This window comes from Nesoenas mayeri (genome assembly GCF_963082525.1).
Source record: "Nesoenas mayeri genome assembly, chromosome: 1".
Classification (NCBI taxonomy): domain Eukaryota; kingdom Metazoa; phylum Chordata; class Aves; order Columbiformes; family Columbidae; genus Nesoenas; species Nesoenas mayeri.
In genome coordinates this window covers 152,163,590-152,184,241 of record NC_137541.1, presented here as the reverse complement: position 1 = coordinate 152,184,241, position 20,652 = coordinate 152,163,590, and the positions used below count along the sequence as shown (strand labels likewise).

Sequence of the window (20,652 nt, the reverse complement as noted above, 5' to 3'; positions counted from 1 at the left end):
TGGTGAGTGATCTCTCCCTGTCCTTATCTTGGCCCATGAGCCTTTCATCATATTTTCTCTCCTCTGTCCAGCTGAAAATGGGTAGCGATAATGCAGCTTGGTGGGCACCTGACATCCAGCCAAGGTCAACCCACCACATGGTTCCAGGTGCCATAGCAAGGTGGAAGTCGAAGGAGCATGGAGCTGTGGCTGATGAGTCAGTATGGCCTGTAAGGCAGCAAAGGAAGGGTGGTGGGATAAGGTTGTGTGGTAGAAAAGTAGGTCTAAATGTGGGATTGGAGTTGCTGATTGGGAAGATGATGTTGTGTGGTATGAGGTGGGATAGAAGGAAGGATGGAGTACAGGCGCTGGTGTGGTGAGGTAGGATGTGCACCAGAGGAGTGTCAGATGTGGGTTTAGCTATGCTGATAGCTGTGGAGCAAGGCAGTGGGATCTAAGAGCTGGTGCTGCAGGTGTCATTAATAGTGGTGTCCAAGGCCAAGAGGTTTGGGAATTTCCATGTGAAGTTACTTAATAAGAACTGGACACCTGTCACTTCTCAGAGAGAATGCACTGTTGAGTTCTTCCAGAGGACACTCAAAAGACTCTCCTAAGTCTAGGAGGTGACTGGAGTTTGGGATGCTGAGTAGAGGGAGGCACACTGTGTTAAAGTCCTGGATGGGGCCATGAGCATAGATGCACTTTTGCTTTTGCCTGCTGCATTGTCTTAGCTCTAGGTTAACTTCAAGGCCAGGTATCCTTCTCACTATGTAAGAATTTTAGGGTGTATGTTAAGGTACCTACTTTGCCCTTTGTGTCATGCACAGAGCCTGGGTGAATTCTTGCGTAAACCCTGCGAATTTAAAATTTGGGCACTGTAGTTCATGGCTTGTAAGAGCTTCAGTCTGTTACTGAATCTAGCTCTTACTATCTATGCTGACTGCCTGCTGCTGCATTCTCAGAGCATGGGTTTCCTTATGCCAAAATACATGTATCTAACACACAGTAACTGCTGCGGGGGTTATTATTGAAAAGTTTGTGAGGAGCAGGTTTTATAGATTGGGAAAAGTCAGTACTGAAGAGCTAATGTACCACAGAAACAGTAGCATGGTAAGATCTGGTGTTCCATCAAGGCACCTAATTTTAAAACAAAACTGTGCCTTGCTGAGCATCCTGATCTGTGTTTTTAGTTTAAATATAGCATGCTGCTAATGTCACCTAATGCTGCCAGCAAAATGTGCAATCCATGAAGTGGCTGGCTCAAACTGCAGAGTGCCCCTCACTTGGAGACGTGGAAGATGCAATTCTTTGAAGTGCAGCTGTGGCTCCTGCTGTCCTGGGAGAAGCTCCATGCACAGTCCTCTGAGCCCACCTCTGTTCGCTGATTGCAGAGGGGGCACTGCACCTGTCATCAGCCCGTAGCAATGGATGCTTCCTCAAGAAGCAGATGTTGTCCTCCTGTGTAGCTATGGAGGCTGCCACTGTGATGCTGCTCTCTCTTTTTCATCCCTGCCAGGTGCAGTTTATGATGGCAGGTGCTCTGGGATGGAGGATGGAGTGAGAAACCCGAATGCCTCAAAGGATGGGTCCTGCTGGGTGTGGGTGCAGGAGCAGGCAGGAGGTAACGCAGCTCGAGTGGTGGTGAGGGAAGGAAGCTGCAGGAGTTGCTGGGCAGTGAATCACCCGCAGCTTCACAGTCCAAGTTAGAGTGAAAATGGCCTGACTTCCTGCTCATGGTTTGTTTTTTTTTTTTAATCTCATTTTTTATCCCTGGACACAAACTGTGGCGACAAACCCCAGGCTGCAGTGTCTGTGCAGGAGGTATTGGCCTCTGTGCCACCATGCTCCATCAGAAGATCATTTGCCCTTGATGTTGTTGTGCCTCAGCCACCCAAAGGGGCTGGATGCAAAACACAGCTGCTGTGGGACTGCGTGTGGTCAATAGGACCCTTTCACTAGCTTTGCTGCATTGTTCATTTATAGTATTTTTACTGATCAGAGTGTGGTAATGCTTGGTGTATGCAAGGTGTTTTGAAACATTGAGAGAAAACTCTTTCTGGCTGTGAGGTCGATACACTGTAAAAGACTCCAGGGAGAATAAGCAGGGTGCAGGAAAGATGATCTGGTACATTGTGACAGAGGACAGCACCCTTGTTCACCCTGTCCCTACAACAACTCCCTTTGGGATTGCATCCTTTTGCAATGCTCTTCACAGTGCAGGGCTGCCTCTTTAGGGGGTTTTCCCCTCCTTCAAGGCTGAGTCTTTGTACTGCAGACGCTGGCAGCTGTGCTCCTAAAAGGGACGTATTTTAAGTGTCTCTGGACATGCTTACTAGTTTGCAGTTGCTTTTTATGTTCTCTATTAGTTTCTGCTTTCTAGTAATGGAGATATTCTTCTTACATAGTAAACCATGTTGTACGTATTATATGTCATGCTAGATAAATGATTTTTTTTTTTTTTTTAACTTATGTGTTGTAATTCTACTGTAATTCAGTTTCTTGCTGTTGCCCTCCTGGTAGATTCCAGTTTATATTTAAAGACGTCATACACCTCTCTTCCTTTAACTCATTTTGTCAACTTGTTCAGCAGATAAATGCAAGTGAACAGCTAGTTTCCTGTACATATAGCTGAAGTTGTCTCCTACTTTTTATTGATTTCTTGTGCTTACTCATTGCAATCAAAGTTGTTGTTGTTGTTTCTTTTTTAATTTTATTTTATTTTTCTTTTAAACTCATTATTTTACACATTCTTTGCTTGTTTTCTTCATATACTTTCCCGGTCCAAATGAACTAATGGTAGCCTTTTTCATTTTTTTCTAAGACTATCCCTGTTAAACTTTGATACTGCCTGTCTCTGCATTGCCTTTTTTATGCAGTTGTTTATTAAAATCATAGATTTAAACTGGTCAAAATTAATCTAACATTTAGCTCGGTACCATCTATTTGTGTCGCACATTGTTCTCCGTCTTCTCTGGATGCTGGAAAATGTGCTCTGCTCCTTGATAGCTGCAGTGTATCATGCAAGCGTCCTCATTGAACTAGCTGTGATTTCTAGAACTACTCCCTGAGAGATTAAATCTTAATCAGAACCTGTCCCTGAACTATGAAGAAGTGGTTTAAACTGTTGCCGCTCTGTGTATTACCTTCCACTTGTCTCTTTGGATTCTGCTGTGAAGCCCTGGTCCCTAATTAAGAATCTGTCAGATCCCTCTGGAATCCTTATGTTTTCTAATTACTGTTAACCTTTTTTATTTGTATTACTACAGCACATAGAGGTTCCAGTTGGACATTGAGGCCTCTTTGTAATAGGAGTTGCATAGACATCTAAGAAGCAGACATTTCCTATTTATGAACTAACGGTGTTGGTCTATGAAAGGAAGAGGATGAAGCAAATACTGGAGAGGAAGATACATAACCTCTTTATTTCACTGGCTTTATGTACGTGCAATCTGTTTTTTATTAAGCTAAGTAATTTTGAAGTATGACACTATTTAAATTTTATTTTGTTTATCCTTTCTCTCTGATTGTATTTGCCATTTTTCAGGAAGTCTAGTACTGTGGTCTGCTTGTGTTATGTTGTGTTATATTTTGAATAGTCAGTGAGTCTATGAACGGGACCCATGAGAGAAACATCACCCTCCAGAGCTCCTTTTAACTATGTGTAAAGGATGTCATAGACCATAGGTGTGATTTTCACACTGGCTTGGCCCACGTAATTGAGCTTTAAGATTCTGTCAGAGCTTCCAAGTTTGTTACTCAGGTCACTGTGTTTCGCAACCATCTGTAGGAGAAGGTTACCAGAATCACGTTAAGATTTCCCAGGTAAGTAACTTAATGGGTTTGCTTCTTTTTAAGGGATCGTTAACACTTTACATTTCTAGCAGGATACAAATGCTAAGATATTTTTAGATTTGTTACCCATATGCTTCTGTTTCCTGTTGGATAAAAATGCCACAATAGCCACAGAGCTGAGAAAGCGTAGTCTGCTTCTAGCATTGCTGCTAAAATCTGTTCCCTTTTTTTGTGCAAGAGGATTTCTAAAGATTTACTGTAACTTATATTATTCTTTCGGGGGAAGATGATTTTTAACTGGAAACATGCGTTATAGTGCTGGTAGGGCTGAGGTCTCACCGATTTATACTTGGCATGTAGACTTCCAGACCTGACAGAGGACAGTTTGCAGGGTTTGGTTTTTCTTTGCTTGTTGTTTCTTTAATCTCTAAGTGGAAGCTTTTGCCCTCGTCTAATCAGATGTTCCTTCTTACCTATTTTTTATTGTCTGTTTCCAGGTATAAGGTACATGCAGTCTCTTAGGAGGTAGTAGCAGCTGTGTCTGGGTTTTTTACAATTACTGAGTTATGTGCTTAACATGTGGGAACTTTGGGAATAAGGAGTGTTAACATGGATTATGTTATGAGACAAGTAATTTGCTTCTTTTGAGCGATATCTAGATTTACCGTCATTTCTTGTTAGAGGTTAGTCTTGTTTGGGGAGTAGAAGTCATTTTAAGGTTTCTCAGAATGAAAAGAGGTCTTGATGAAGTAGGAGCAACAAAAAAATCACTGGTGCAAAAAAGAGATGAGGAAGTCTGATCCATAAAGGGAGATCGAATCCGGTTATTATGCAAATAATTTAAAGAAAAAAGTTGCAAGCTGCAACTCTGAAATTATTGTGTAAATATTAGGAATATGGAGATGGGAGCATCCTAGAAGCATCAGCTTTCATGTAAATACTAATGGGATTCTTAGGAACCCTTTGTAACAAGGGATGCTGACATGATTGACTATGCTTGAGATTTCTTACTGAATTAAGAAGTAAATTACTCAGAGTAATCAAAAAGTATAACAAGCAATTAATGTGAAACCAGCAAAAACAATGCAAGAAGGATGAAGCTCTTGGTGTTTCCAGGAGGGTTCTCTCACCACTTGTATTCTTTCTGAATTTGTTGAGATCCTCTTTTGGACTGTTGTACTCATGTAGGACTTCTTTGGTGTTCCCTTTATGGTTTTGTGTAGTAAGAGGGTTTTTCTTAACCCACAGCAGTTTACCAAACTATTTGAGGCGGTTTGGGGGAGTGGGAGGGTGGTGCTTGCTTGAGGAATAGAAAATCGTTCAACCCATATGGCTGCCAAACTCCTTGTATTATGAAATAGTGGCTTTCATTTAAAACTCAATTGAATTTTGTGCTTAGAAAGCTATAGTGACCTGTGTTTAAATTTGTTTGTACCAGGCTCACCCTGTCATGCTGTTGTATTTGTTAATTTTTGTGGTGTCATAGGGACAGAAATAACTTTTATGCTGTATAAACATAGGGAAAGGCACTACACTGTTTTCAGCTTGATACAACTTTTGAACATTATGTGACATTCCCAATGCCATGGAGATGGATTATGCTTGTGAGCTTGTGCAGCCTTCACATCCGTGTGTAGTCAACCAGACTTCCAAGTGTAATGCCAAATCAAAGGACATGACGCCGCCTGTTGCCGCCTCAGCTTCCAGCGACTTGCAATGCACTTGTGTGCTGGGCTGTCCCCTTCCAGCAGAACGAGGTGGCCAGGGCTGCGGGTCTGCTTACCTCTTGGGTTTGGGAAATGCTTTGTTTGTTAAACTACTTCATAGAAATCAATGAGCTTATTGGGAAATGATGCTTGTGTACGCACAGAATTCAAGTTAAGCTTTGTTAAGTTAAGCTGCAACCCCGAAGCCCATGGAGCTGGCTGCTTTTCAGTGGAAGGTCTACACTTGACGGTGGAGGTTGAAGTGAAGGCAGCATGAATGTGGCTGCAGAAAGCTGCGTTGCCAAACGCTCTTTTCACTTCAGTCAAGGTTTCCTCTTTGTGAAGCTGCTTCTTTTCTGGGGTAGGAGGAGACTGCAGCTGTTTAATAAGCTACAGATAAGCGAAGCTCGTTAACATCGGACCCTGCAATGGGTAGATCATTAACTCTGGGTGCCGGTATTTCTCCACCGAGGTCTTTGGGGCATTTCTGATCTATTTCCTTGTTGCAAAACCTGATTCCTAAGGGTGAAGGCAAAACAAGAGGGGCGCTGGCAGCCCCACGAACGACACGGGTGTTTAACCCCGGGCACCGCCGCGGCTCAGTGTCAGCCCGGGCCCGAGGGGCCGCCCCTGCTGCCCAAACCCTTCGCGGCACGGGGGGCAGGGGGTGTGTGTGTGTTATTATCTAAAGAAGAAATAACAAACGCCGAAGCGGCAAGGCCGGGAGCGCTCTCAGCGGAGCTCTCCGCCTTCCCCCCTGCGGCTGCGGGCGGGCCGGGGCGGGGCCGCGCCTCCCTGCCCGCCCTCCCGTCACCGCCCGCCCCGCGGCGGAGCGGAGCGGAGCCGAGCTCAGCCGAGCCGAGCCGCCCAGGGCCGCGCCTGGCCCGGGACACCCCTGCCTGCGCTCCTGCCCGCCGCCCACTGCCCTCGCACGCCATTTCCTGTGCTCCGTGTTTACTTCCCGGTTCAACCCCTTCAGTGGGAGAGATCGGTGCCGCCGCCGCCGTTTGCGGAGGGAGCGGGAGGTGAGGAGAGCAGAGCGGCGGGGGACGGCCGTGCCGTGCCGTGCCGGCCCCCGCGCTGAGCCGTCCGCCTCTTCTCTTGCAGGTGTATCCGGAGCCGCGGACGGAGGGTGAGTGCCTGAGCAACATCCGCGAGTTCCTGCGGGGCTGCGGTGCCTCCCTCCGCCTGGAGGTGAGTCGGGGCGGGGGCGAGCGGGGAGATTTCTGGTTCGATCCCCGGGTGTAGATGGAGGGAGGGTGGGGGGAGTGTTTCTCTGCCCGGTCGGGGACGCGGTGCTGCCCACCCTTTGTGCCCGGGGGCGGCCGGCGGCGGGCGGCTGACAAGATGGTGGCGGCCGCCCCTCCCCTGGCTGCGGGCCCGGGGGGCGGCGGGGGAAGAAGCCGGAGGAGCCGCCGCTGCCCGCACCGGGGCTGCCTCCGCTGGGTCGCGGTGGCGGCTGTGCCACGGCTGGGCCCTCCGTGGCCGCGGGAGGGCTTGGCTGAGGGGCGGTGAAGCGGAAAACGTGCTGTACCGCGGGGAAGGGGCAGGGACGGGCCTCGCTTCTCCTCCGCGGGCGCCGAGGCGGGGGGAGCCCCGTCCTTCTGATGCTGGGAGCGGGGATGTGCTGCCGGGTCTCTGTGTGCCGGTGGGGTTCGTCCGGCTCCATTGCGGGTGAAACCTTTGCTTTGCTGTTAAAACGGCTTCTTGGTTTAGAAAAGAAAAAAAAAAAGGGTATAAATTGTGTCCGATTTATTTGTGGAACTGTTTCTGAGGCGCTGGAGTTGGCTTGTGGAAACGCGGTTGGTAACAGCCGAATGAGATGCTAATTTAGGAAAATGGTAGGTGGTGTTTCTTCTGTTTTAAATTTACGTTACATAAAAGCCCAGCAAACTGCCATATTTTCCAAACATGCGTTCGCAGGGTTGCAAATTAGGTAGTTATATGTTACCAGTATATTTAGCTATAGCAAGTACACGCTGCTGTCGAGTTTACTTGATACGTGTGGGGGAAGGAACCGGTGAGATTACAAACAAGTTGCAACTTCACTGCATTGGAAAGTGAGCGGTATTGTAATTTCAGTTCTTAGAGGCATCTTTTGGGTGGAAGAAATGGTTTCTAGTGCTTCTGAAATAAAATTAATGAAGTCTTGCCTTAAGTAGTTCTCAGTTTCTTACAGTACCTCTGGTCCTGCCTGTGATTTTTTTTCGAGGAAGGAACAGAATATCATTAAAAAGACTCTGATTGCTTTCCTGAGGCCTCTAAACAGTGAAGTATCATTAGTGAAATTAATGATACTTACAGGACTTGCATTTAAGCTGAGGTTTCGTCACAGGGAAAGATGGAAATTAAGACAGCGTTTAGCACTGTTCCTTGTGAAATAAGACCTTGCATTTCTTACCTGCCTTTCTTTACCTCCCTGCCCCCAATTAAGAGACAGTCTTATAAGATTTGTTGGGAGAGAAAAACCAAATTAAGTTCTAAAATTTTCAGAAACCAGCTTCTGGGGCAGACTTTGTATTGACTCAAGCATTCTGTTTTGCCTTAAAGCAGCTGGTTGTCAATTTGTCTTTCTAAGGCTGCATTAAGTTTTTCATATTTTGGACATTCATCTGTGAGAGCTGATTGAAATTCCAAGTAGTAGGCATGCATGAGCTAGAGAGAGTTAGGTTAGGGAGGCACTCCAGATTTCATTTTGGAAATAAACTGAGTATTGCAAATGTTGAAGCAAAAGGGGAAAAAAGAATACTGTTAATATTTCTCCCCCCTTACTTCCTAAACTAGGTCTGTCACTAAGCTTGGGTTTTTTTTCAATTGTGACAGGCTGGGAAGAGTCACAGCATTGCAACTTGGTCTCTCTTTTGTAGTTGTGGGAAGCTTTTGTCAGCTCTTTTCCTTGGAGTGACAAGAAAGTGATGAAAAATGACTAAAAGAAAAGATAAATTTCACCTTTCTCTCAGAGCTTGAATATCTTTGGGCATAGTCAGATTGTTAAACTGGCCTCAGGGGCTTCTCAGCAAGACTGCCGGAAACTCTTTTCTTATGTGGAGGTAACTGGCTGTGTTAGCTTCCAGCTCAGCATGTTGGAACAGGAGTTACTCCCAAGCAACCAGAAGAGTTAAGAGGCTGGCAGGAAAGAGCACAAATGCTCGGGCTTATGGAGCCTCTCTTGTGTGTATATTTACAGCTTGTACGTTGGCTGTTCCCTGTTGTTTTCTCATTAATTTTTCCAACCCCCTGGCTGCGGCCAAAGATGAGAGAGGGATGGCAGTTTGGGTTCAGCCAGTGAGTAGCTGGCAGGAGCCTCTTGGCCATCCGCTGATCCTGGGCTCTTTGTCATGTCTCCTTTAGCAAGGTGTGAGTCAGCCCTCCTGTATCTCCGCCTTCCTCACTGTGGGAACTCACAGCTCCTCTATGTAGCGTCTGTGTAATTCTTCCTTAGTTGCAATCAGGTTTAGAGATTGTGTTGAGCGAAGGGTGCGAAGAGGATCTCTGGAAGAGGTGAAGGGGGTATTTTCAGCGTGGGCAAATTAGCTAATTGAAAGTTAATTGTGAGTATAAATATTTGACAAAGTGGTGGATGTGTACGTGATACCTTACATAGTAGGAACATTTGGATAATAGAGGTATTAGAGGAAGCTCTGGAATGGTGTGGGTAGGTGTAACCTTGTTCTGTGCACTGACACTTTTCCTAACAAGTATTCCGCAATGCGTAGCTTTGCATGGCTCTACAAGGGGTGCGCTTGAGCCTGGCATTGAATCTGAGTTTTATGTAGCTGGATCAGGTGATTGTGTATAATTTTGTGAGTGTGGTGAAAACATGGTACTGGTTTGGTTAGCCTAGGTTCAGCATTGTACAAGCGTGTTTTTTGTTTTATTCCCAGATCTGAACTCATCTTGGAAGCAGTAGGATTGTATTTTTATGAAACTGCATCAGAGCTCCTTGCCTTGCTGGAGCTCTGCACGGTTTCAGCTTTGGAGACTTTGTTATGGCATGTTTGAGAACTTGATAAACTGCTGCAGTTAATGGAAAGCTGTACAGTAGTAGGTAGCTTCTTTGAGGTGCTTTAATCTGTGGCGTCCTCTTATTAGAGGACATGATGACTATTTTCTTCCTACCCTAAAAATAAGGGGTGGAGATGAGAAACTTTGTTGGTTTGGAAATGTTCTGGTGTCTGAAAGGTACTATTCTCTTTTCTTCCTCTTACTTCCCAGTAAGTTTGGGCTGTTAGAAAGATAATAGGATATTCAGGAAGAATATTTCAAATTCTAATGAGAAGGATTGCTATTCCTCAAAGGAAGCCTGTGGCTCCCTTCCCACACCTCCTAGTATTTTTTTGATGTTTAAGTGTTCCAGAGCAAAAAGAGTACTTAATCTGGAGCTTGCAGCAGTCCCTTGTAAGATGAAATATGGGTGGATAAAGGAGAGTGTGTTTGAAGAAATAACCAGAAGAATGTTCTGCAAGTATTGCTTTTTTATTTGTATGCAGATACAAAGAACTGAGACCTATTAATGAAATAAAAATGTTCTTAAGACCTCAACCGAGGACTGAATTTGCAATTCTATGTTATTTTTCCCTTCTGGAAATGGTTAGTGTTTGCTTAGAATAATTGTAGTGTTGAGCAGCTTATTCTGCTTCGAAGCTTTGCTGTCTTTGAGTGTAGATAGAAGGGACTGTGGAATAGTGATCCACATTGTCACTTCACAACTTACTGTGCACTTTTTTTCCTTAGGCAGAGGATTTTTGCTATATACTGCCCTTGCCATTTTTGCTTTAAAGGCTGTTTTCCCCTCCAGTTTTTATTTGGGGTGGGAAGACATTTAAGTGTACTCCCTTCTGAGAAGAATGACCCACTTTTCAGAATAAAGTCCTAGACAGTTGTTGCACATGCTGGATTCTCTTCTAGAAGAATATGGGTTGATATGTATAGTTGATATGGAACTCACTGCAGGTATGCAGTGTCTTCCACAGAAATCTGGCAGAAGAGGCAAAAATGAAAAGGTGGGGGTCACAGAGCATTTGTTCCTATCTGAGCCCTAATAAGTTTTACTGTAGTTATTATCTTGTACCTGTGTTGTGTTACTACAGTTTGGTTCCCTTTCAAATGAGTTTCAGCTTCCTGAATATAACAGTCTTTCCTCTTTTTTCGACCAGAGCTGCTTGACAGCTTGCAGGGCTGAAAAGAGGCCCTGGAGAAATCACTGAAAGCAGAGAGGTTTGCTTGGGGAGCAGTTAAATGTAGAATAATAAGCAAAAATAGTTTAATAGAAAACCGTGTTAGTGTATGTTGTTTAAAAGGCAGAATGCTTGATACATCCTGTGAACAATACAAAGCTCTATGTGATCAAATTTCATGATTAGTGTCTTGCAGCATTTTTCTGTTGGCTTTCATCAAATGAAAGATTAATGCCTGCTTATCTGCAAGTATCTAGTGTTAACAGGTTTCTTAAGCTCAAAAATGATTTGTATTTCTGACTTTTATACTGATGGGAATGATGGAAACTGGCAAATGGAAAAAAGGTAGACAAGCCATGGATCTGAGAGACTTTTCTGTACCTGTCAAGAGACATTCTTGCCTTTGGGATTCAGAATGGTCATTTTATTACAGAGGCAGCGTTGCCAAAACCAGGATTTTGTTTCTACAGTAAACCAACCAAAGAAGAAATAAAGCAAACCTGGCAGTATCATACAGTCTAAGAAAATCCTTTGTTAGTTTATTATTAAATCTCTTGTATAAGAAGGATTTGCCCTTAAGGTTCAGAACACGGCATGCAAATTTGGGATATTAAAGCTCGTGAGCTATGAATTATACCAAGATATACAAATGCCTGTAAATGTCTGTAATACAGCTCTAGCCCTGGGGGGAAGTTTGCAAAGGGTGCCAATGTCATTCTGTTATAGACAAACTCATCTTTTGGGAGCAAGCTCGCAAGCTCACACCCACCATAGCAGTTCATCCCTCAGGTGATGCTCATTTTCTGAGCATAGTTCTTTAGATCTTATGGTAACAGTTCTACTGCCATTGTGGCCTTTAAAAGGCATTCTGCTAGTTGGCTTTCAGAGACCTATAAGGAAGGTGTAGAGCTAAGCTGCTAGCATGGCACCTCTATTAGTGAATTAGGAATGACTAGGATTCTAGTACTGAAGAGCATTAGGCCAGTCTTATGATGAAGATCTAGAAATTCAATGACCCACCTACTCCTTTCAGTCCTTGTTTAGGCTGTCTTTTATTTTTTTTTTTTTTTGTCAAGAACAATATTTTCTTTAGAATTTATCTTCGTTTTATTCCAACAGAATGTCTTTCTGACCCAGAAGGTGTGCTGCCAAATGCCTTCATGATTCTTTGTTATAAACATTTCCAGAATTTTGATCTTTTGAAGTTACCATTCTGTGCCTACAGACCACACATTTGAAAGTTTTATTTGGAGGCTGACGTCTTACTGGTAGATTTTTTTCAAAAGGGAAAAATAGTACATATAAATTGTATCTCTTATTACCGATATGTCTACTGTATTCCCTCTCTTCCCCCACTATTTTTAATAATTCACAAAACTACTCTGAACAGATCTACACTAGTTAATACTTACGAAGTGCCGTGTGTCACTGCAACTCACTTTGTACATATTGACCTCCAAGACGCAACTGCTGCTTCCCTGATTTCTATCCTTTTTCCCATGTGTTAATATGACAATTCTGAAAAATCAGTATTTCACAATGTTTGTCCTCACATGTTTTCTTTTTGGTCTGTTTCGTCCATCACTTATAATAGAGAAGCACAGGCTGACTTGCATGATTAGAAGGCCATGTTAGTACATCCCAAGATGTGCTCAGACAAGAAGATACTGTTAATTGGCTATTTATGTTACTTTTATAGAATGACTTCTTTTTATGATGTGAGTGTTTCTTATGATGCACAAAGAAGTAGTCTGGGACTGTGACCATGTTTCATGTGTTTACCAAATCTTTGTATTCCCGTTGAGGAGAAGGCTTTGAATACTACTTTTAGGGTGTCTTACAGATTAATGTTGGAAAAATAGCCTTCTTTTTTTTAAGGTCAAACCAGTTCCTCATCATCCACTGTAGCTGAGGAGGTGACACAGAGGCAGGAACATATGAGGTTGAACAGGGAGGAACGGTAGTATCAGCAGCTGTTACAGTTTTATCCAGTAAAACACAGTCTAAAACATGAATGTGCATGGTAGCCTTTCGGATCCTCACACTGTTCCCTGCTCACTTAAACCTTCCTTCTCTTCCCATGAGAATTTATTTCTTGTAGCTCTGCCAAGCTTGTTGCATCATCACGAGTGTGGTATCGTGCTATCGCTTCTTGACTAAAGTGACTCCAATGGCTTTCATTAAATAGGAAGAATGCCTCTCCTTATTGGAGTATGACATTTTGAATTGGCCTATAAATACGTTCATTCCTGCCACTTCTTTTGCACACTGGCATGATACTTTGAATGCAAAATTATAAGTGACTGTGCATGTAGAGAGTCTGTGTGACACGATGGATCTGCCATGGGTGCAGATCCATTTGTCTTCACTGCATGGACGATACATGAGGATGAGTCTGGCCTGTCAAAATACATCCACAATGTTTCCATCATATCTTGGAGGTCAGTACATACAAGGCAAGTTGCAGTGACACACTGTTTTGCTGTAAATGTTATCTAGTGTAGATCTGTTTGGAGCAGTTTTGCAAATGAGTTACTCTGTGGTTTGACAGAGGCTTCTGTGTAACTCCTTCATTTATGGCATTCATTTGGATCTTAAAAATAAAATGAGCCTTCATCTGGCAATTAAAATGTATTGCACTATTAATCTAGAATGCACAGATGATTTAATCATTCTATTCTTATGCTTTAATATAACAAACTGTTTTCACAAAAGGGTTTCAGTGCTGCTTTGATAGAAGAGGAGTTAATAATATGAGGGCAAAGCGTGGAAATAGGAAAACTGGGAGAAAACAGTGGGTAGAGAGGGTTGGAGGGGAGGAGGGTTTTGGGCAGAGCTTCTGAGTCCCTGAGGGGGAAAAAAGGGAGAAGCTGCTTGCTGGCTTACCCTGTTCTCCTGACTTGTCAGAGGAGTTCTTGCTCTGATTTGTTTAGCCCTTTCCTGCCTTCCAGCTCTTTGGTGTGAAGTGCGGCGAGGAAGGGCTCATCTGCTGGCTTTCTGAAGTGTGAGAGCTGCTGGAGGAGGGACTTCTGATGAGCCCTGAGCAAGAAGCAAGCTGTGCAGTGGTGAGGATGCCAGGTGTGAAGGCAGCTCTTGGGAGGGGAGTAGGTGAGCTGCTCCGTCCTTCCCAGCAAGGGAGCGACAGCAGGTACAGCAGGTTGGGTGGTGAGAAAGGAGAATGGAGGTGGCATCAGGGCAGCGTTTCCATCTGCTGTGAGGTGAGTGCTGAGCAGTGAAGTGTGTTTCAGAAGGCAGGTCTGTGTACATGTCAGGGCCTGCCTGCCTTTCTCCTTCACAGAGGATGGCTATGGTTTTGTTAGTTGCTGTTGTGTTTTTTATGAATGACTTGTGAAGTTGGATGTCAGAAGTCTCGGGCTCCCTCCCCACACACATGCTTCTCTTGACTAGTTTGAAGACTTGTAAGAGATTTTTTTTTTTTTTTTAATCTGGCAAGCATACTGAAAATACAAATATAGATAAAACTTGGACTCTGCAACCACACTTGTGTATACTCAACGCAATTACCTTGTTATTAAGTGGCAGCTGAATTTCTCAGGCCTGTGTGTGACAGAGGGAGAACAAAAGATTTACCTCTATACATAATGTGGTATAGGTGGTGATATTCTGTGTGAAGAAAACGTGAGTACCTGTAGATCAAATGATGTAGCATTTTATGTTTTTAACCTATGCTTTTGAACTAAAAGTGTCCTTGTAGCTGAAGTGCATCTTGCAATATGGGAGATGGCAGTGCTTGGTCTCTGCAGGAACTTGGAAAACTCCCTCTTCCTGTGACAATGACCATGTTGCATCTCTTTGGCAAGGGAGGAATTCTAGCAGAAGGGTTGCTTTGAAGATTACCCAAGATGAGCACTATGCAGAAGACAGTCCAGCTCTGCAAAACAGGCTGCTGCTTTTCTTTACTGTGACCTCTGCAGAATCTTCTTTTGATTTTACTTGGTACTTAAGAGTCAACATAAATCATTTCACCTATGTGAAAATGATGCAGTATCAAATCTAGCTCTTCTGTGACTTGCTTTGATTTATTAAATGCTTCCAGCTTTGCAGTTGTTTCTGACTTCTGCTTGCATATAGATGTCTTGGCATGTGTGGGAAAGGGTGATATGTGCTCTGCTGTGGAGAGGAGGTTTCACAGGCTTGATTTTGCAAGATTTGTGTTGATGAGAGAAGAAAAGTGTCTTGCTCACTTCCTCTAATTGAAAGGAAAAGGCATATTTTAATATGGTGATTTTTCCTTTTCCTTAAGGGGAATTAATCTTATCTTACTGTGTTCAGCTGAATATCCAGACAGGTCTAGCTCTCGCATGTTTCAGCTTGAACTCTCTATTTTGCTGTAGTTAACTGTGTTCAGGTGTTTCATCAGATGCTGGGCTGGTCCTGTCAGTATTACTGAGAGCTGGAGTCTGCCTGTGTAGGAAGAATCATGTTTTTTTTGATGCTGCTTACTTTTTCCAGGTATTTACATTTGCAGGAAATACTGAAAAATCCAAGGTAAAAGAGAAAATTGTAGTGCTGAGAAGCTCAGACTTGTTACTGAAAATAAGCTGTCTTCAGCTGTGCTGCCTCAGTTCATTGCCTACCTGTCTGATGGAGCCAGCAGGATCTGTTGTATCTGGGTGGGTAATGGAAGGGCAGGTGGGGAGGGAAAGCCAGCTGTGTGGGAAGCCGATGTGATGGTTTCAGTAGGTGACAGTCCTTCTCTGTGTCCGTCTGTCCGGAGCCAGTGGAGGGAGCAAAGCCTTTCTGTCAGTGCCATCTTGTGGGCCAAGCACAAACACACGAGCCTGAGCACTGGTGGCTTGGCAAGAACAGGGGTGTCCCTTGTGGCATAGGGTGGACTGCCTTGGTGGTGTCTGGAGGTGGCTCGGGCAGCCTTTGCTTGGGGGAGCCTGTGTGGGCAGCGCGGCAGCTGCTGGCTTCACCTTTGGGGCCAGTGGGGAAGGGGGTGAGGTGTTCTCAGAGCACCCTGTGCTTCCTGAAGGGCTGCGGATAGAGGCTCATATTTAGCAGATTAAATATCCTGATTGCTGCTTCTCCCCCCTAAACTTCAGTTGAAGTCAAAAGACTCATAACTTTCTTTTTTTTTTTTTGACTGGCGTGTATTTTGCACAGTGTAGAGTGTTGCTCTGTTTCATCATCCAGTTGGCTGCATTTCTTTGAATGAAGTATTTAGAAACTATTAAGTAGCAGTTGCTTTTGAGTCCAATTTAGAAACAAAACATTAAAAACTGAGCCAAGCCCCTGCTCCAGTACAAATCCTCAATGCTACTTGCTTCACCAGCCTGATGAAACCTAGAGTTTAGTAGTGCAATTGCCTTAGGTGGTGAACTAATAAAGGAAAAAACAGATGGTGGGAAGGGAAAACCAGCAACAAATGTATGCCATTACTAGCCTTCTTGATTGTGAAGGACACTTTCACAGGTCCCCTCCTGGTAGTGCTGAATAATTTTAAATACATATACAAAGTTTTATTCCTCTGCCCGTCACTGTCTTATTTTCTACTCCCTACCCCTGACTTGTTTTCCTTAAAGAGGAGAGTGTTAGAGTGGTTATCAGAGAAGGGACTAGTGATGGTTAGTAAGAATGTGGTGATGACATGCTTCATAGCTTTTTCTGGAGATATTTGTATTTGCTAGATATCTTGTGAAATTCCTGCCTGATCAAGTCTTCTCCCTATGATGTCCACTCTTGCTTCACAAGAACTCCTAGGATGTTTTGCATGATGATTTCGGGGGCTTATTAGCTGGAGGTGCCAGCAAAAACAGTAGCTCTTGTCCTCTTAGATTGATACTGCTGACAAACGAACCACTGCCTTAGCTTTAATTAAATTGTTCAAATTATCCCTCCCTTTTTTCTTCTCCCATGTCGCCAAAAAGGGGCCTTAACTGGTTTGGTTCCTTCACGCAGATCACTCAGCAGATGAATGGAAGCGGGGTGTGTGAGGAGCATTTTTGTTTTAATGGCATTTGCACTATTGGAACAAATTAAATAGTCCTCCATTTTTTAGGGTGACTTGAGTGTGTTGCTATTTGTCTAAATAGGGCTCTGGTCTCCGTGCTGAAAGCACTTTGTTCTTTTTTTTTTTTTTTTTTGTATTGAGTTTCCTTCTGAAAAATTTTAAGAATGGGGACTCTGGGTGTCCCAGGGCAGGATGTGAGTGCTGGTTAAAATGCTTTCCCCTTGCCCACCTGCCCAGCAGCGACTGAGCAGAACTTGTGATGAGTGGCTCTGTGCATTGCTGTGCTGTGGGCTCCTTTCTCTGAAGCCAGGGGAATGAAGTGGAATTGAAATAGCACAAAGGTATTTGATGGTGGAATTGTTGGTGGTTCAGTGTGACAGTAACTGGTGGTGGAATTTATGTGTAACAACAGGAACCAATTTAACTGGTCCCTGCTGCCAAAAAAGGGGGGTCTGCTGCCCGCGTTTGTCTTCTCTTGCCCTCTGTGCCATGGCCATTTCATCTTATGCTGGTTCTCACATGTGCCAGCTGCCTTCAGGAGCCACCTGGCTAAGTAAATCTGTAAAAATCCAACCTTCCTCTCCCTACTCCCCAAAGAAGAAACCCCACCAACCCAAGAGCAACAGGAAATGGTGCTTTCCCCAGTGCCTTTGCTGATGGGGTGGTGATCCAGGCTGCCTCAGTGTGGGGTCCCAGTGCCTTGCTTGGTGCAAGGGTGGCATTAGGGACACCTGTGAGGAGCCAGACTGTGTCTTTCAGCAGATGTCTGGGTGGAATTTGAAATCCTGCTCTCGTTTTCAAACAAAATAAGTAATCTTTTTGAGAATCCCGTTGATGGGCAATTGCTCAAGCATCTGTCTGTGTAGAGGGCAGGGGATGATTTGATTGGTTGGGGAGTGGGATGGAGTGTTGGGCTGTTTAGATTAATGTGAGCTGCAGTGGAAACACCCCTAGCCAGGCATCCACCAATTCTGCGTTTGGCTTTCCTTACAACTCTGGCAGCAAGCACATACTGCCCGAGTATTATTTTACTTCATCTGGATGGGTTCATGCTGTGTTTCATGTTTATTTCTAGTGAAATATGAGCAGAAACACCCCTTGCTTTATTTTTAGATGAAGTGCCAGATTCCCAGTTGATTTTTGCTTCCCTGAGGGTCTCTGGTGGGTTTGAATTTTTCCTTTTTTTTTCTTTTGTTCTGCCAGTGTAACTGCCCACCCTGAACTGGATCAGAGTGGATCAGTTGAGTGACTGTGGCACAAAGGACACAGCGGAGAAAGGAGGGGACTGACCTCTTCTTTGGGCAGCAGCAACCCAACCTAAAATAAATAGACCTTTACTTAATTTTCAGCTGGTTTGGTCTATTCTCCAAACGTTTGACTTCATTCAGTCAGTACAAAGCAGAGGTACTGGGAGAAGGAGTGAAATTTATCATGCCCCACACCACCCCACTTATTCACTTAATGAATAAAAATGAGGTTTAAGAAAAAGACAATTCATAATTGTAATATCTGCCAGCAGAAAGTGCCTAGAAGCAGTTTGTTTTAAATCAGCAGGCGCAAACACTTATTATTTGTTAAATTAACTGGTTTTCCTTGCAGAACATGTTGAAACACTTTTTTCTTGCATGTTCTGTATGTTTATTAGCTACATAGAGTGCCTTCAAAATGTACACTTTAACTGATTACCATATTTTTTCTAAAGGTAGCTTCAGTGCAGAAATCACAACATAGTTAATAATTTTTTGACATTTGATCAAATTCTTTGTTCTCATACATGTTCAAGTATTTAAGTGTGTGAAAATAGGATAATCTCCCATTTTTTTTTTTTCTTTTTCCTTAAAGATTGATACCCAATGTTTAGGAAAGTTCTTGGACTACAAATATGGATGCTCATCTATACCATTGTAATCATTATTCAAATAGGCCATTTAAACCCATCCACCCTGCAGGCTTTTGAGCAGCGTAAATTACAAGAAAATGCATTTTCACACCCTTTGCCTTAGGCTAGTTCTTCACCCTGGTGTCACGTGAATGTTTTGCCAAAGATAACTTTCATGTATTAATACAGGTGAAGTATTTTCTGTACTTGGCAGTGAAACTGAAAGAGCGATTCTTCATTGTTAAGATACAAAGTTGTTGTAATTAGCTAACTTTGATATTGTAAACTGCTGATAGTTAAATTGACTGCATCTAGGTATTATTTTTGGCCTGAGTTAATTAGATGGCTTGGAGGGCTTTGCAGTTTCGAAGATGCCTGTCAGCTTGTTTATTTCTTTCCTACCTGTACTTGCTTGTTAAGGTGGCTTATCTTTTAGTTTTTGTTAATGCTGCTTGCTAGAAGTATCTCGTTTTCCAGTGCCAATATATCATTCCTAATTAAGTGAATGATTGTGATTTTATTTATAGCTGTTGTCAGCAAATGCAGAAGAAAATGTAACTGTGCCTTTCGAGCAGTCCAAAAATCTCACATCTCAGGGAAGTATTCTTGGAGATAGAAATGAGAGTGTATTGTAATTTAAAATGCTGCAGGCTGTTTTTCCTAACTTACACATTCAAGAGAATGTAATTTGGGCTTGTTGTGCATAGATGTAAATAAATCAGGTGTTTTATTAGTACAGCTGATAAGTAGGTAAGTGGGGTACTTATCTTTGTCTATATTGTAAAAGCTTTTTGGGTCTAGAACAACCGTAGACTAACTTTCTGCGTATCACACTTTCCTCAAATCCATTTTTGTTGTGGATGCTACTAGGGCTTTGACCAAAGAAAAATTGTTACACCAAAATGAATAAACTTTATTGGGCCCGCTCTGTGTGTTCATTGTGATGACAGGTAGCTGCTTGGTTTCCTGTATGAACCTTGCTTGGTTTCAGCTGGAAGGCTGTTCAGTGCTCCTCCTGTGTTCATTGGGTGGTCTCAGGCTTTTCTTGGATATAAGTCTTAGTTTAGGGACAGAATTATTAGCTTCTGCATGGATGTTCTGTGTTACTTTCCACAACAGTGTCAGATATTTACACTTTTTTATTTTGGTATGGTTTTAAGACTGTTGATGAAGGAGTAGTATTATGCCTGTCTCACAGTGCTTGAGCTGCAGGCTGAGGTGCCTGTAGTTGGACACAGCTCCCGCGGACTCAGTTGTAGCTGCAAGTGCTGAATGTGCCGCAGAGTGGACTGAAGCCAGGCTGTGGCCCTAGGGTAGCTTAAACCCAGGTCACACTTGTGCCAAGAAAGCCTGGACCAAATGATCCTTGTGGTCCATTCCTACCCGGTACACTACAAAACCTGTTGCAGCAGTGCAGCAGCAGCGACTCATGCTATTGAATGCGTATTCCTTGCCTTTCACTCTTCTAGCACAAGTGCTTGGTGAGCTCCAAGGTGAGATGGGCTGGTAGAGGTAACCTGCACTAACCTGCTTTTTCCCACTGAATTGGCTCACTGTGGGGTCAGGAGGGAGCTGGGGCTGGCACAAAGTGAGGGGATGCATGCAGTGCTGCCTCAGGTTCTTGGGATCTTGCACCTGGGACACGACAACCCTGACTGTACATGCAGACTCAGGGACGAGATGCTGGAGAGCAGCTCCGCAGAGAGGGATCTGGAGGTTCTGGTCGACGGCAAGTTGAACATGAGCCAGCAGTGTGCCCCGGCAGCCAAGAGGGCCACCTGTGTCCTGGGTGCATCCAGCACAGCATGGCCAGCCGGGCGAGGGAGGTGATTGTCCCGCTCTGCTGTGCACTGGTGCGGCCTCACCTGGAGCCCTGTGTGCAGTTCTGGGCAACACAGGATAAAAAGGATATAAAGCTACTGGAGAGTGTCCAGAAGAGGGCTATGAAGCTGGTGAAGGGTTTGGAGAGGACACTGTATGAGGAGCAGCTAAAGTCACTTGGTTTGTTCAGACTGGAGAAGAGGAGACTGAGGGGAGACCTCATGGCAGCTACAGCTTCCTCACAAGGGGAGGAGGGGCAGGTGCTGATCTCTTCTCTCTGGTGACCAGTGATAGGACCCAAGGGAATGTCAGGAAGATGTG

At 44.0% G+C, this 20,652-nt stretch overlaps 1 protein-coding gene across 2 annotated transcripts in view; it reads left to right on the top strand.

Moving 5' to 3' along the window:
* Nucleotides 1-6,429: 6,429 nt before the first annotated feature.
* The window catches only part of ARHGEF7 (Rho guanine nucleotide exchange factor 7), a 109,935-nt gene continuing 95,712 nt past the window's right edge, over nucleotides 6,430-20,652 (top strand). For both annotated transcript variants that reach the window (XM_080364065.1, XM_080364066.1), the window contains exons 1-2: nucleotides 6,430-6,502; nucleotides 6,585-6,671. The gene's annotated coding sequence lies outside the window, so the exon portion shown is untranslated. The remainder of the gene's footprint in view (nucleotides 6,503-6,584; nucleotides 6,672-20,652) is intronic.